Below are 14051 nucleotides of genomic sequence, written 5' to 3' on the forward strand. Positions count from 1 at the left end.
CACCATTAATAGAAGACACTGTCTTTTTCCCATTGTGTATTCTTGCCTCTTGTCCAGGATAAATTGACCATATAATCACAGGTTTGTTTCTGGACATTCTATTATGTTCCATTGATCTAAGTGTCTATTTGGTGCCAGTATTACACTGTTTTGATCACTATAGCTTTGTAATATAATTTGAAGTGCACAATTGTGATGCCTTCAGCTTTTTCTTTTTCAAGATTGTTTTGACTATTTGGGGTCTTTTGGGGTTCCATAAAAATTTTAGGATTATTCTAGTTTGTGAAAAAAAGCTTTCTGGATTTTGATAGAGATTGTATTAGACAAGAAGGTTGCTTTAGGTATTATAGACATCTTAGCAACATTTATTCTTCCAATACTTGAGCATGAAATATATTCCATTTGTGTCTTCTTCAATTCCGTTCATCAATATCTTATAGTTTTCAGAGTACAGATCTTTTAATTCCTTGGTTAGCTTTATTCCTAGATATTTTATTATTTTTGGTGCAACTGTAAATGGGATTGCTTTCTTAATTTCTCTTTCTGTTGTTTCATTATTAGTGTATAGAAATGCAATGGATTTCTGTACAATAATTTTGTATCCTGAGACCTTATAGGATTCATGTATCAGTTCTAGCAGTTTTTTGGTGGAGTATTTACAGTTTTCCATATATAGTATCGTGTCATCTCCACACAGTGAAACTATTACTCCTTCCTTACCAATCTGGAGGTCTTTTATTACTTTTTGTTGTCTGATTGCTGTGGCTAGGACTTTGAGTAACATATTGAATAAAAGTAGTGAGAGTGGACATCCTTGTCTTATTCATGATGTTAAGAGGAAATTCAGTTTTTCCCCATTGAGTATGATGTTAGCAGTGGGTTCTTCATAGAGGATGTTTATTATATTGAGGTATGTTCCCTCAAAACCTACTTTGTTGAGGGTTTTTATCTTGAAAGGATGTCATACTTTGTCTAATGCTTTTTCTGCATCTATTGAAATAATCATATATATGTTTTTTTTTAAATTTCTCTTGTTGATGTGATGTATCACATTGACTGATTTGTGAATATTGAACCATCCTTGCATCCTGGGAATAAATCTCACTTGATTGTGGTGAATGATTTTTTAATATATTGTTGGATTTGGTTTGGTAATATTTTGCTAAAGATTTTTATATCTATGTTTATCAGAGATATTGGCCTGCAATTTTTTTTATAGTGTCTTTATTGGGTTTTGCTATCAGGGTAATGCTGGCCTCATAGAATGCATTTGAAAGTTTTTCTTCCCTTCTATTTTTTAGAAAAGTTTAAATAAGTATTAACTCTTTCTTAAATATTTGGTAGAATTCACCTGTTAAGCCATCTGGTCCTAGACTTCTGTTTGTTGAGAGTTTAACTACTGATTCAGTATCATTGCTGGTAATAAGTGTGTTCAAATTTTCTATTTTTTCTTCAGTTTGGGAACATTATGTTTGTAGGAATTTATCAATTTCCTCTAGGTTGTCCAATTTGTGTATAATCTTTCAGAATATTATATAATCTTTAATATTTCTGTGGTGTTGGTTATTTCTCCTCTTTCATTTGTGATTTTATTTATTTGAGTCCTCTCTTCTTTTTGATGGGTCTGGCTAAAGGCTTATCTATAAATTTTGTTGATCTTTTTAAAGAACTAGCACCTAGTTTCATTGATCTGTTCTATTTTTATTTTGTCTGTTTTTAGTTTATATTTCATTTGTTTTTGCTTTAATTTTTCTTATTATTTCCTTCTACTGGTTTTGGGTTTTGCTTGTTCTTCTTTTTCTAGCTCCTTTAGGTGTAAGGATGAGGTATTTGATTTTTTTTTTTAATATCTTGAAGTAGGTCTGTATTGCTACAAACTTTCCTCTTAGAATAAGTTTTGTCACATCTTAAAGATTTTGGACTGTTGTGTTTTCATTTTTATTTGTCTCCATATATGTATATTTTTTTATTTCCCCTTTGAGTTTTCATTGACCCATTCATTTTTTAGTAGCATGTTATTTAACTTCCATGTATTTGTGGTCTTTTCAGATTTTTTCTTGTGGTTGATATCTGGTTTCATAGCTTTGTTGTCAGAAAAGTTGCATGGAATGACTTCTATCTTGTTAAATTTGTTGAGACTTACTTTGTGACCTAATATGTAATCTATTCTGGAGAATGCTTTATGTACATTTGAAAAGAATATACTTTTTTTAAAATGTTATTTTTTAAGATGGAGTGTTCTGAATGTAACTGTTTCCTTGTTGATTTGGTATGTGGATGATCTGTCCATTGATGTAAATAAAGTCTTAAAGGGTGTCTGAGTGGCTCAGTTGGTTAAGCGTCCGACTTCAACTCAGTTCATGATTTCACAGCTCATGAGTTTGAGCCCCATATCAGGCTCTGTGGTGACAGCTAGGAGCCTGGGGCCTGCTTCAGATTCTGTGTCTCCCTCTCTCTCTCCCCCTCCCCCACTCACGCTCTGTCTCTCAAAAATAAATATTAAAAATTTTTAAATAAATAAATAAATAAATAAATAAATAAATGGAGTGTTAAAGTGGCCTAGTATTATTTTATTATTATCAATTATTTCGCTTATGTTTATTTTAACTGCTTTAAGTATTTGGGTGCCACACGTTGGGTGCACAAATTTTTATAATTATTATAACTTCTTGCTGGATTGTCCTCTTAATGATTATATAGCATCCTTTTTTGTATCTTGTCACAGTCTGCTTAAAGTCTATTTTGTCTGATATAAATATTGCTACCTCAGCTTTTTTTTTCACATCTATTTGCTTGATAAATATTTCTCCATCTCCTCACTTTCAGTCATGCCTGTATCTTTAGCTCTGAAATGAATCTCTTGTAGATATAGGTGGGTCTTTTTGTTAATCCATTCCATCACCCTATATATTTTGATTGGAGCATTTTGTCCATTTACATTCAAAGAAACTATTGATAGGTATGTATTTATTGCCATTTTGTTACTTGTTTTATGATTGTTTTTATAGTATTTCATTCTTTTCATCTCTTGTTATCTCTTGGTTTGCTGGCTTTCTTTGGTGATATACTTGGATTCCTTTCTCTTTAATTTTTGCATATCTATTACTCATTTTTTATTGCTGGTTACCATTCAGTTTTTATATAACATCAATATATAGCAGTCAATATTAAGTTGATGGTTGCTTAAATTTGAACTCATTCTTTATTCTTCCTCCCATATTTTAGGTGTATGGTGTCATACTTTTTATTTGGTGAGTCCTTTGACTGATTTTTATAGATACATTTATTTTACTGTTTTTATGTTTCCTACTTACCATACTCTTGCTTATGGTCTTTTCTTTCTACTCAAAGAGTCCTCTGTAGCACTTCTTAGTGGACTGGCTTAGTGGTCATGAATTCTTGTAACTTTTGTATGTCTGGGAAACTCTTTATGTCTCCTTCTATTTGGAATGATAGCCTTGCTGGATAGAGTATTCTTGGCGGCAGATTTTTCCCATTCAGCACCTTGAATATATCATGCCACTTCCTTCTGGCCTACAAAATTTCTGCTGAAAAATCTGCTGACAGGCTTATCGGTCTTCTCATGTATGGAACTGCTTTCTTTCCTCTTATCTCTCTTAAAATTACCTCTTTAACAGTATATTTTCCCATCTTAACGATTATGCCTTTTGGTGTAGATATCTTTGAATTGATTTTGTTGTACTTCCTGGATCTGGATTTCTGTTTCTTTCCTCAGATTAGGGAAGTTTTCAGCTATTAATTCTTGAAATAAATTTTCTGTCCTTTTTTTCTTTTCTTCTGAGATTTCTATAATGTGAATGTTATTATGCTTGAGGGTATCACTGAGTTGCCTAAGTCTCTTCTCATTTTGCATTTTTTTCTCTCTACAGCTTAGCTTGATTACTTTCCATTACTCTGTGCTCTAATTCACTGATATGTTCTTCTATTTCACATGCTAAGCCCTATGTCTTTCATATAAGGTCTTGTCTGTACCAGCATTAAGTTTCCTCCATTTGGTTCATGTTCTTCACTATAAAGGAGATAACTTCATTTCCTTAAACAGAAAGAACCACTTTCCAAGTAGAGCCATAGCTAACACTATATTCTGACATGCAACTTCTTGATACTACTGGATGAATATTAATGCTGTTCTCTATCAATATCAGTCATATTTTTACGATTTTGCAACACATGGCATGCTACAATTATATGGCAATACTAACATGAATTAAATCTAGTCTCTATCTTCGAATTCTTATAGTCTCCTAAAAAAGGACGACAGGATCCTAGAAAATTAAAACTCAGCATAACTTCCTTGAGGGGAGTATGATTTCACTGGCTCTGTGAGGGCATGAGTTCCTATTCTTCATGTTCCCAGCCTCTAGCACATGCTTTATTATTTGGTGATTTAAAAGATACTATTCTAGTGGTGCCTGGGTGGCTCAGTCAGTTAAGCATGGACTCTGGATATCTGCTTAGGTCATGATATCAGAGTCGTAAGATCAAGTCCCCATGCTACACTGAATGTGGAGACTGCTTGAGATTTTCTGTTCCTTTCTCTGCCCCTCCCCTGCTTGTGCTTGCTTGCTCTCCTTTTCAAAATAAATAAGCCTAAAAAGATGTTATAGCACATGAATAAAAGGTTGTATTAGCCTACTAAGTAACAGCTTGGTTGAAATTAAGAAAAATTCCAAAGAAGAAAGAGTATTCAATCCTAGCTTTGCAAAATAAGATACTGGTAGGCAGAGAAGACAAAAGAACATTCCTGGCATAGATAATACAATAATAGCATGAACAAAGCCATATATGCAAGTTATCTCTGCCTGGTGCTCTCTTTCCCCAGATACCATGTCTCACTCTACTTCGTTCAAGTGTCAAATGCCACCTTACTAGAGAGAGACTCCTTCCTTGATGACTGTTTTGTAAGTAGCTTTCTACCCTCTTTCCCTTACCTCATTTGAAAATTTATTTATTACTAACTTACACATATATACATTTTATCTATTGTTTAGGTGTCTGTTTGCCCTGATTTAAATATAACCTCCATAAGTTAGAGAAAATACTCTTTAGTTTGCCTACTGGTAAAGCCTCAGATGCAAGAACAATGACTAATGCAAAGGAGATGTTGTGTTTTTGTTTTTAAGGCAGTGAGGCAGGTAGGAAGGAATAATTGATTGGGAGTCATGACTATTAAGGATAGCTTTAATTAAGTAACTTTCTCTCCTCTGGTTCAGCTCAATGGCAAACAAACTAAATACTTGGTCACCACATTCACCACTCAAGAGATTCCCAGACTTACCACCACCATTTCTCCACAGAGGCTCTCTACCTTCCCCAAAAGAACAGGCACTTCACTTTGATAAGTTGCTAATCCTTTCACATTAGCAGATCCAGTCATTTTCAACCATCCTTTTGTACTAGCAGAGAGATGATCTTTGCAATAGAAATAAAAACTTGCATGATTCTAGTTATATCTGAATGAATACTGCCCTGTGAAATTGCCTTTGGTGCTACTTGTAAATGCTATTTTTCAGTTTCATGACCTGTATCTATAATCAGCATCTCTGATAAGATTTGCCTTCCTTACTCATATCCATTTCAATGTTCACGTCTTTATTCTTCTTCTTAGGTATGCCTTCTTGCAAAGCAAATTCTACACCTCATTTCACCTACATTTGCCCAAGCACAGGTAACTATTTCATTGCCTCAAACAGCTCTCTGAACCCAATCATGTGCTGCTTTGTTTAATATTTGTAGTGTCATGCCTGTTTTCTGCATGGATTACCTATCACTATTTTTCTTAAGACTCTGTTTTCATCATGTCTGCTTATCTTGAACCAGCTTTTGAAGGATTTTATATGTTGAAGTTCAGTCTTAAAATTTAGCAAAGCTCTTTAGTTATCCAAATGAGCTGTAAATGGCTAGTCTTTAAACCTACCCTCTCTAACACACAACTTGGCTTTCTTATCAAATTTAAACTGGCTTAGAAACAGCATAGTGGAAGTGAGTCAAACTAACTGCAATGTGTCAACTGATGTTCTAAGTCAGCTGCTTTACCTAGTATCTAAGGAAGCAGGGCTAGCGGACACCTTTCATATAGCATTTTTTCTCTAAAATTTTTGTTCTGACCTGGAGGTAAAACATAGCAGTCAAATCTCACAACACTGGCTAATTCAAGACAAATTTATTATATGACTATTATATGACAAATTATTATATGACATATAACAATGTAAATCTATATACATAAAACTACATGAAAATATGTATACATATACACTATATTGAGTCTCTCCTTCCAAGAATATGGAAGCTATTTATTCAGCTGTCTTAAAATATTTTTCAATAAAGTTTTTAAAAATTGGCAACAATCACATTGCTTAGAAGTGTGACAAGATCTGAGAGCTAGTAAACAGAAATCTCAGAAACAAACCTCTCATGGGAGTTTTTGAATAATCAAATATTTGTGCTTACACGTCTGACTAGACTACAATGGAAACATATTTTTCTCTGTTCCTCAAGTGCTCAATGGAATATGAGCTATAGGCTCATAGTTTCCAGGCTATATTCACTAAAGACTGCCTGAGAAGTTAAGAGATATGTCAAAATCAGACATTTCACCAGAGGCAGTATTAGAAATCAGAACTTGTGTGATTTCAGTAAGCAATTCCAGCACCCAAGTCTGTCATGCTTAATAAATATGTCCACATTTGACTCTTGAACAACGATGGGAGTTAGGGGAAGGTTGACCACCCCTGATGTAGGTTCAAAATCTGCATATAACTTCTGACTCCTGAAAATCTTAACTATTAATAGCCTACTGTAGACCAGTAGCCTTACCAATAACAGAAACAATCGATTAACGTGTTTTATATATGTATTATATGCTGTATTCTTATAATAAAATAAGTTAGAGAAAATAAAATCTTAAGGAAATTATAAGGAAGAGAAAGTACATTTATAGTACTGTATTTATTGAAAAAAATCTGCATACGCAGACCTGCATGGTTCTAACCATGTTGTTCAAGAGTCAACTATATATGTTTCGATGACTGGATTAATGAGTTTAAATTTATTCTGTGAGTCAGTTCATTTTTAGAATTAGATTTTGCAGATGTGACATTCATAATATGTAAAAACTTCTTTGGACACAAAGTATATCCCCAAAATATGACATAGATCTGGTGGCTTAAAAATAAGTCTAGATCATACCAGTGACATCTTGAAGTATAAGGCCCTTAAACCTATCAACTATTCTGAGCTTCTCAGTCAATAAGAAAACTTTTTTACCCATTTGTGGATAAAAAACCCATTTTCATGTTTTTAACCAAGTATAATCCATTTTATTATCGTGCTTGTCCAAATAGAATTTTCCCAATTATTCTTTAAAAGCCTATGCAGTAAAACAGATTCAGCCAGAACACACTATTATACCTTTGCAATGCACTTTTATACTTCGAGATATAAAGAACTTGATTCCCTAGTCATGTCAAGAGAAGCATTATTACATTCCTGTCCTTACCTTGTGTTCACATCAGTGAGATGAGCTTTTTGCTTCAACGCTCTGTGTAGTCCAAAAGCCCATCAGTTTTGATTACATGAGTTCAAATAATGATTTTAGAAAGTGAGGAGTTAATGATCTAAAAAGGTAGGAGGCAGGGAAAACAGAAACTGTAGATATATCGAGGGTCATAAAAATAACACAAGATTTAGATTTAAAAAAAAAATTTGGTTCAAATCACATCTCTTACATGCTGAAAAATCATGGGCTAGTTCCATGGAACTCCACTGGAATTTGTCCAATGGAGATATATTTCTGTAAAAACTAAATTAGCACTTTCTGTTTATTTCAAGCATACTGAGGTTCAATAAAGTAGCTACCAGCCACTTGTGGCTATTGAGTGCTTGAAATGTAACTAGTCTGAATTATGATATACTGGAAATATTAAATACTTCTCAACTATTTGAAGACTTAGTGACAAAATAAAACATCTCAATAATTTTACATTAATTGCATGTTGAAATGATATTTAGATATATAGAGTTAAATAAGATATATTATTAAACTTAATTTTTTTCATTTACTTTATTAATATCATTACTACAAAGTTAAAAATTAAAAATATTTCTGTTGTACAGCATCTGCCCCATATGTTTGCTGTTTTGTCGCCACTAGACTAGAGTTAACTCTGAGAAGAGGGATTTTATCTTCCTTATCTTACTGTACTACTAACTGGTGAAAATTCTGACATAAATATAAGTATATATATATAATTTACATTGAGTAAATATAGTAACTTTAATCCTGAGTTTTTAATGCAGTTTCCTAAAGAAGTATCATTGTCGCTATAAGCAGACAAATTCAAACCATCCTTCCTTTGTTTTCTATCCCATTTGTTACTCAGAGTTCCAAACAACATTTGTTTTGGTCTCATTGTTTTATACAGCCCATGGGTCAAAGGAGAAATTACGAGCAAAATGAGAAAATATATTGAATTAAATGCAAGTTAAAACACGACCTATCCAGTTTTCAAAAATGGATTTTAATCAGTGCCTAGAAGAATATTTATAGCAGTACATGGAAAATAAAGTCTAAAATTAGAATCTAAACCTCCACATTAAAAATGATTTTAAAAAACCAAATTAAAATCTAAGTGGAAGGAAGGGGTTACTAATTTTAAAATGAACAGATATTAGTAAAATAAAAAACAAAAAACGAAGATGAGTTTACCCAAAAATATCACTTTATTTTTTGACATAACAGGAAAATTGATAAACTTCCAGAGTTCAGAAAAAAAAGATCCTACAGACCCTAGGATGTTAAAGGTGTAATAAGAGATCATTAGGAACAAATTCCTACCAATAAATTCAATAATATAAATAAAATGGGAAAGTTCCAAACTTTTTAAGTGTCAACACTTAGGAATTAATTCACTTTTTAAATCTATTAATTAAATTTATACTTCACCACCTTCCAAAAAGAAAGGTCCAGACTTACATGGATCCAATTGTTAATTCTATAAAATAAAAAAGAAATACCTGGAGTGCCTAGGTGGCTTAGTCGGTTAAGGGTCCAACTTCAGCCTAGGTCATGATCTTGCCTTCCCAAGTTCGAGCCTGGCATCAGGCTCTATGCTGACAGCTCAGAGGCTGGAGCCTGTTTCAGATTGTGTCTCCCTCTCTCTCTGCCCCCTTTCCCACTCATGCTCTGTCTCTCTCTCTCAAAAATAAACATTAAAAAAAATTTAAAGAAAGAAATAACTATTCTATGGGTGCCCACCAAAATATTAGAAGAAGAGGAACTATTTCCCAATTGATTTTATGAAGCCACTGTTACCATGATAACAAAATCCAATGGGCATTATTTTTTTTAAAAAAGGAAACATGCGAAGTGATGGATGTGTTAAATAATTTGATGGGGGATTCTTTTACCATATATATAAATTAATCAGGTGTATATTGTAAATATCTTACAGCTTTATGTCAATTATACTTTAATAAAGCTGGAAAAATAAATTTTAAGACACAGTTAAATATCCATTGTGAACATAAAAACAGAATTCTTTAAAATTCTAGCAAAATGAACCCAGGAAATATGGAAAAAATAATATCCCATGACCAATTGTACAGTTCAGAGATTTTTGACAAATATGCAATTCTAGGAATTCAAGGTTAGTTTAACAGTACAATTAATGCAATTCAAATTATTAATCCATTTTTTAAAACCTTAATATTATTTCAATAGATTCAGTAGTTTTGCCACAATACAACAGCTTGGTGATAATAAACAACAAACACAAAACATTAATTTGTGGAAAACTAGCCGACATTATGCTTAATGATGAAACATCAAATGTTTTCACCCAAGATCAAGGGAAAGTAAAGTCTACTCTCAATATTTCTACTCAACATGTTTTTGGAGGCCCTAGTGAAATAATAGAACAGAAAATGCACATAACTTGTAGATAGAAAGATGCAGAAAAACTGTCTTTATTCCTAGATGACCTATTTCCAAGGAATGCATAAGAAGAAAGTCAAAATAAGAAAAACAATACAGTGAAAATTTATAAAGGATTTGAACAGAAACTTAAGATAATGATATATAAATCACTTTAAAGAACACATGAAAAGGTGCTTGGAATTATTAGTCATGGGAAAGATGTGCATGAAATCCACAGTATACTATAGGCATCCATCAGCATGGTTAAAATAAGAAAGACTGACTGTACCAAGTGTTGAATACGTGTAGTAACTGAAAATCATATATTTCTAGTAGGAGTTTAAGAGGTGTAATCACTTGGGGATATAATTTTTGCAATTTCTAAAAAACCTAAAGATACACTTAATATATGATTCAACAGTCCTACACTCAGACATTTATTAAAGAGAAATAAAAGGTATATACGCACATAAGAACTTACATATGATGCTCATAAAAGTTTTATTGATAATATTCAAAAAACGGAAACTGTGTCCAATAAGAGATGGGTGGATAAATAAATTTTGGCAATATTTATACATTGAATATAAATAATAGGAATGGAGTATAAGAATAAATTGGAATGTAGTACTAATACATTAGCCTCATGGATGAATCTCAGAAAAACATGCTAAACGCTAGACACCAGATACAAAAGAGTATATACTACAAAAATTCATTTATTAGGATTTTTAGAAAAGGCAAAACTAAGTCATAATATCAGAAATTCATAATATCATACTATCAGTTATTCATAATATGAATATTCACAAGATCAGTTTTTGCCTTGGGTTCAGGGTATGTGTGAAGAGGAATGGGGTTAAAAGCAGATATGATTATAAGAATTATGTGTAAAAGATAGTGAATATATTCTTTATTTTGAATATATAAATTCCTATAATTTGTCAAAACTCATCAAACTGTACACTTTAAATGTGTTTATTTTCTTGTAAATCATACTTCAATAAATTTTAAATTTAAATATTGAATATAGATTGGTTGCTGGACAGAGGGGATAGATAGGAAAAAGGAAAACCTGTGAATGAAGGTACCTAGGGAAGAAATCATATGGTATAGGGAATGTAGCAGTAGTGAATTTCATGACTAGAATAAAAGATAAATCAACAGGATTTGTTGCTGCACAAATTGAAAAGTTAGAGTTAGAACATGGAAAGTCATGAATATCAGAATAAACATCTCAGATATTTTGTGAACAAATGACAGGACATCAATTTATTCTGTTTGCCCTTCCCTTTTTCAACTGTGAAGTAACATTCTCAGATATTCTCCTGTCTATGAAGGAACATAGGCGGGTCTCCAGCAAACCGTGGAAGGAAGAATGTTATAATTCTTCCTTAAATGGTAGGGTCCTTTTGGCCTCTGGTATGCATGAGTTCCCTGACCATAAGTCACATTATTCACTTGTTTGTATCATGTCAGCCTTCCTCACAATTACTATCAGCAGGGCTCTTAAATATATGTTCACACAACCAAATTAAAACATGATGGTGGGTTTTAGGCATTTCTTGAAAAAAATGCATTGAGCAAAAATAAAATATTCTTCTCAAATATGTTTTTAGATACTGCCTATTATTTTGGTCATGATTTCCAAAATAACTGTCTTGATACAAAGAAACAGGAAGGCTCAGTCAACTATTTTTTCCCACCTCTTAAGGTTAATTTATATTTGATGACTCATAAGGATTGGTTATATATCCCAAAATATTGCAAAGGCTAAAAGATGAAGATATTTTATAAGCCTATAAATCTGTTGAGCTCGATATTAGACAAAACAGTGTTGTTCTCTCCAGATGGTTAATTTGCATGGCTGCCTTAACACTTGGCTTTTCCATAAACATTTGCTTATTGTAAAGACCGTCATAAGAAATACGTTACTCAAATTGCGAGAGAAAAAAAAAAATACCCTGCAAAAATCTGGCTGTGAGATTTGTGTCTTGCTATTCATGTTTCTAAAATGAAGGAGAAAAGAGGTTTAAAGGATTTGGGGCTTTGAAAAGGCCATAGCTGCTTCTGCAGCCCCCAGTGAATTATTCTCCTGGATTAACCAACTGTTAAAGTTTCAGATAGGGACATTTCAATATGAAGTCTTACTAGAAAAGTAACAATTAGGTAGAGTTCTCAATATTATAATTTCATAGTTATTGTATATCATAAAACATTTTTTAAAGGTTTTATAAGAAAGCATTAAATGACAAATTGCAGCAATATGTTAATGTACTGATAGGATGTAGAAATATTTTACTGTATCAATATGTAACTATTTTTTTAAGAGAGAGAGAAAGAGAGACAGTGTGACTGGAGGAGGGTCAGAAAGAGAGGGAGAGAAAGAGCCCCGGGTAGTCTCCATGCTGACATGGATCTTGAGCCAAAATCTAGAGTTGGACATTCAACCACTGAGCAACTTAGGTGTCCATGTAACTAATATTTCTTTTAATTTCCCATCAAGCAGAGATTCACAATCCTTGCCTTCAGTCTAAACACTGCTAATAATGTTTTCTATTTGTGTTGGGCATTCCTGATAATTATTTCAGTGCATTGTCATAAGTCCCCTTATAAGTGTAGAAGTGGACTTTAAAAACAACTCAGATCATTGTCTGGGGTAGAAATGAAGAAATATCTGGACTGAGTCATTTTCCTTCCCTCATTCTGAAGTCTTCCTTCTACATTGTGCTGAATCTGTAACATATTTTACAGCTATCACCTAGACAACTAAAGGGGGAAAATCCAAGATGGAACAGAATAAAAGATTAGACATTAGGAAATTACAGAGATTCTCAAATAAAGGCATTTCGGAAAGGGGAGCTTGTCAACTGCAATAATGTCATCATTCAGACTGAAGTCAGAGAGGTAGAGAAGTTTAGAAAACTTTGACTATATTTTCACTTTATGTTTGAAGAAATTTATTTGCACTTCTCTGATGATAAGTGATGTTGAGAATCTTTACATGTGCCTAATGGCCATCTATATGTCTTTTTTGGGAAAATGCCCATTCAGGTTCCCATCCATTTTTTAATTGGATTGCTTGGTGTGTGTGTGTGTGTGTGTGTGTGTGTGTGTGTGTGTGTGTGTGTTGAGTTGTATAAGATTTTTAATATTTTGGATATTAACCTTTTATTGGATATTTCATTTGCAAACACATTCTCCCATTTAGTTGGTTGCCTCCTTTGTTTTGTCGATGGTTCCTTTCACTGTGCAAAAGTTTTTCATTTTGGTGCAGTACCAAGTATATTTTTGCTTTTGCTTCCCTTGACTCAGGACACCTATCTAGAAAAATGTTGCTACTGCCTATGTTTTATTCTCAGAGTTTTTATGATTTCAGGTCTCACATTTCAGTCTTTAAGCCATTTTGAATTTATTTTGTATATGGTGTAAAAATATGGCCCAGTTTCATGCTTTTGCATGTAGCTGTCCATTTTTCCCAGCACCATTTGTTGAAGAGATTGTCTTTTTCCCATTGTATATTCTTGACAACTTTGTTGTAGTTTAATTGACCATATGTGTATTTATTTCTGGGTTCTCTATTCTGTTCCATTGATCTAGGTGTCTATTTTTGTGCTGGTACCATACTGTTTTGATTGCTGCAGCTTTATAGTACATCCTGAAATCTGGGATTGTGAAACCTTCAGCTTTATTCATTTTTTCTGAAGACTGCTTTGGCCATTCAGGGTCTTCTATGGTTTCTAGAAACTTTAATGTTATTTGTTCTAGTTCGATGAAAAATGCTGTAGGTATTTTGAGAGGGATTGCATCAAATCTATAGATTGATTTGGGTAATATGGATATTTTAACAATACCAGTTCTCCCAGTCCATGAGCATGGAATATCTTTGCATTTATTTGTGTGGTCTTCAATTTCTTTCATTAATGTTTTAGAGTTTTCAGAGTTACAGGTATTTTATTTCTTTAGTTAAGTTTGGTCCTATATTATTCTTTTTGGTGCAATTGTAAATGTGATTGCTTTCTTCCTTCTCTTTTGTTGCTTCATTATTAGTGTATAAAAATGCAACAGATTTCTGTGTATTAATTTTGTATCCTGCAACTTTACTGAATTC

Source organism: Panthera tigris, chromosome A2 (genome assembly GCF_018350195.1).
Source record: "Panthera tigris isolate Pti1 chromosome A2, P.tigris_Pti1_mat1.1, whole genome shotgun sequence".
Classification (NCBI taxonomy): domain Eukaryota; kingdom Metazoa; phylum Chordata; class Mammalia; order Carnivora; family Felidae; genus Panthera; species Panthera tigris.